The following is a 4,130-nucleotide window of genomic DNA, read 5'->3' on the forward strand; positions in this document are numbered from 1 at the left end:
GCCTCCCACTGCCCCTCACTCCTGCCCTGCCCCCTATCCTCCCATCTGGCCAGACCCTGGGAAATCCCCCCACCCCCACAATGCTGGCCTGAGCCCAGGGCCTTGGTACATTAATGATTCATAGGCCTCCAGACCCCGCCCCCCCCCAAAACTGTCTCTGTGGATCAGCCAGAGCCGCGGGGAGGGGAGGGCAGAGTGGAGGAGACGCACCCTCAGGGCGGCTGCAACATGGGGCCCCTGCTGGGCCTGATCTGCCTGGGAGCCCTCGTGGCCTCCAGGCCCCCAAGTGCTCCCGGGCTGTGGGGCGGCAGTGTGGGGCACCGGCGGTGCTGGGCGGGGTTGCTGTGGATCTGGATTAAGGGGCACCCACAGGGCTGTGGGGTCAGGGGGCTGCAGGTTGGGAGGTGAGGGCGGAGGCTGTGGGTCAGGAGTGAGGCGTTCTGGCAGGGCTGGGGCTGTGGGTTGGGAAAGGGGCTCCGGCAGGGTGTGTGGGGGGACGGTGGTGCGGGTTGGGAGATAAGGGGTACTGGGGGTGTGGGTCGGGGGTGTGGAAGAGCAGCAGGGATGGGGGCTGTGGGCTGGGAGCGAGGGGCCCCAGCGGGGCTGGGAGTGAGGGCTGCAGGCTGCACTTGGCACTGATGAGGGGGGCGGCCCTTAGGCTGGTGCTGGTGGGGCCGGCATCGGTGCGGCGGCGGCCGTGGTGCTGCAGGCCGAGGGGGCGCCGGGCGGCCTGGCCGGGACGCTGCAGCTGCTCAATGAGAAGGACACGCGAGGGCCCTGCTCCGCCGAGCTGCCCTTCGCGCTGGGGCCGGGGGCCCGCTCCGTGCAGCGCCTCGTGCTCCAGGTACAGGCCCACCTGCCCTGCCCCGGGAGCCCCAGCCACCTTCTTGATAAAAGCAAATCTTATTTTTTATCTTCATGAAAAGCTCTAGCAATGTTTTGCAGGCAACTCTACCAGCAGCTCCCTCCACTCCCAGCTGGTCTCCACCAGCTCTGAATCACAAAACAACATGAGCTCTAGTGTTTCTGTTTCCAGTAGCTGTTCCCTTGAAGAGACCATGTACTATTCCCACATCACCCCTCTTTAAACATCTAGGTTTCTAACTATAACACAACTTTAATACATCATTTTTTTTTATACAGAAACAACGTTCGATCACTAACGTTAACATCGTTCAATCTGTCTCTGTGGTGTGCTCAGCATAGTGTGTTTGATCTGCGTGGTGCTGCTTTGGCCTCCACAGTGACTGAAGTGGGTGCCTGTTCTTTTAGGGCGCTCGTACACGTCATAGATTTCATAGATGTTAGGGTTGGAAGGGACCTCAGTAGATTGTCGAGTCAGACCTCCTCCCTTGGGCAGGACAGAGCACTGGGGTCAAGTGACCCCAGCCAGTTGCTTCTCCAGTCTCCTCTTAAAGACCCCCAGGGTAGGGGAGAGCACCACCTCCGTTGGGAGCCCGTTCCAGATTCTGGTAACCCTCACCGTAAAGAAGTTCTTCCTGATGACTCCTCTAAACCTGCTCTGTGGCAGTTTGTGGCCATTGTTATTAGTTACCCCTAGGGGCACCCTGATAAATAGAGTATCTCCTATTCCTTGCTGCCCACCCACACCTCCCGATGAATTTGTAGATGGCCACAAGATCACCTCTCAGCCTTCTCTTGCAGAGACTAGAGATCCAGGTCCCTCAATCTCTCCTTATATGACCTTACCCACAGGCCCCTAACCATACGAGTGGCCCTCCTCTGATCCCTCTCAAGGTTATTCACGTCCCTCTTGAAGTGCGGCACCCAAAACTGGACACAGTACTCCGACTGTGGCCTGACCAGTGCCGCATAGAGGGGAAGTGTCACCTCCCTGGACCTGTTCGTGATGCCCCTGTTAATGCATGATAGAGTGCGGTTAGCTCTATTGATCACTGTCACATTTTTGACTCATGTTTATCTTTGAATCAACTATGACTCCGAGATCTCTTCCTGCTGCTGTGCTGCTTAGGAAGTCTCCTAATCTGTAAGTGTGCTGGTGATTCCTTCTCCCCAGGTGCAGCACTTCGCACTTATCTTTGTTAAACTGCATCCTATTCTGTTCTGCCCACTTTTCCAGCCTGTCCAAATCCACCTGAATCCATTCCCTGCCCACTAGCGTGTTTACTTTGCCCCATAATGTGGTGTCATCTGCAAATTTGGACGGAGTGCTTTCCATACCCTCGTCCAAGTTGTTGATGAAGATATTAAATAGCACTGGTCCAAGGACCGATCCCTGTGGGACTCGACTGCCCACATCTTTCCAGGTCGATACCGACCCATCCACCACCACTCTCTCAGTGCATCCCTTAAGCCAATTTGCCACCCACCTGGCCCTGTAATCATCTACGTCACAGCCACTTAGTTTATTTATGAGAATGGGATGAGACACTGTATCAAAGATTTTTAAAAAGTCCAAGTATATTACAGCTATCTCGACTCCTGCATCTAAGCAATTTGTGACCTTGTCGTAAAAAGAAACAAGGTTTCTCAGGCAGGATCTCCCTGCTATGAACCCATGCTGGTTGCCTTTCAGTATTATTTTTACTGCTGGACTCCCACAAATGTGAGCTGTAATAATTTTTTCAAAGCTTTTTCCAAGGATAGAGGTGAGACTAACCAGTCTATAATTACCCAGATCCTCCTTCCTCCCCCTTTTGAAAATAGGGACCACATTGGCCCTTCTCCGGTGCTCTGAGACCTGCTCTGAGTGCCACGAGTGCTCAAACAGCCATGGCAGTGGCTCTGCTATGACCCTGGCCAATTCCTTCAGCACCTATGGATGAAGATCATCCGGGCCTGCTGACTTAAACACATCCAGCCCCTCCAAGTGTCCCTTCACGAGGTTGGCGCTAACAGTTGGTGGGCTGGTGTCCCTCCTGTGCCTGTCTATAGTCCACTTGATAATGTCATAATGTACACGTGATGAAAATTTCCCTTTGTGTGGCTTAATGGCATCACACATTACATGTACCCGAGTTTTGGGGGTTCTAAATGAGTTTGTATCTATGCAAACTGAACTACATAGTTTCATAGTAGCTAGGGTCAGGAGGGACCTGAACAGATCATCTAGCCTGACCCCCTGCCACAGCAAGAATGAATGCTGGGTTCACAAGACCCCAGACAGGTGATCGTCCAACCTCCTCTTGAATTTGCCCAAGGTAGGGGCAAGGACCACTTCCCTGGGAAGTTGGTTCCAGATTTTGGCCACCCTAACTGTAAAATATTGCCTTCTGATCTCTAACTGCCCACGACTGGGCAGTGAGCATTACGGGCTATAGGCTCTACAGGCGGGATAGTGAAGAAGGAAGGCAGGGGGTGTGGCGCTCTATGTCAATACACATCCTCTGCCAGCAAAATGGGGTTGGAGGAGGGGCAAGCTGAAGTGCTCTGGGTCAAGATACAAGGGGGTCGTGGGGAGAGGGATTTAACGGTGGGGGTCTACTACAGACCCCCCAACCAAGGGGAGGAGCTGGACCAGGAATTTTCAGGCCAGCTTGCAGAAGCACTTAAGGCAAGGGATGTAGTTGTCAAGGGTGATCTAAATTACCCGGACATCTGCTGGGAGGAGCAGTCAGCCAGGTCAGACCGTTCCAGGAGGTTACTGGCTAAGATACAGGACCTCCACTGAACCCAGGAGGTGCACGGTCCCACCAGAGGAAATGCCCTCTTGGATCTGGTCCTGGCCGCAGGCGATGATCTGGTAAGGGGCCTCCACGTCCTTGACCACCTGGGGGATAGCGATCATCACTTGCTGGAATTCATCATCCAGCGCAGGGTGCCAAGGGCCTGCAGCAAGGCGGTAGCCCTAGACTACAAGAGGGCCAACTTTAACGAGTTGAGGAGATTAATGGGAGAGGCGCTGGGGTTCTCGAGGGCAGGGGAACTCAGTGCCCAAGATGAGTGGTCATTCCTTAAGGAGACGATACTCGGGGCCCAAGGGATGACAATCCCAACAAGAAGCAAGGGGGCAAGAGTGCCCGAAAGCCTCCCTGGCTCACCAAGGACGTCCAGGAACGCCTGGTTGCCAAGAAGGCAGCGTACACCCGGTGGAAAGGGGGAGCGATCTCCAAAGAGGAGTATACCTCCACTGCTCGGGCCTGTAGCGC

Source organism: Alligator sinensis, unplaced genomic scaffold (genome assembly GCF_000455745.1).
Source record: "Alligator sinensis unplaced genomic scaffold, ASM45574v1 scaffold184_1, whole genome shotgun sequence".
Classification (NCBI taxonomy): domain Eukaryota; kingdom Metazoa; phylum Chordata; order Crocodylia; family Alligatoridae; genus Alligator; species Alligator sinensis.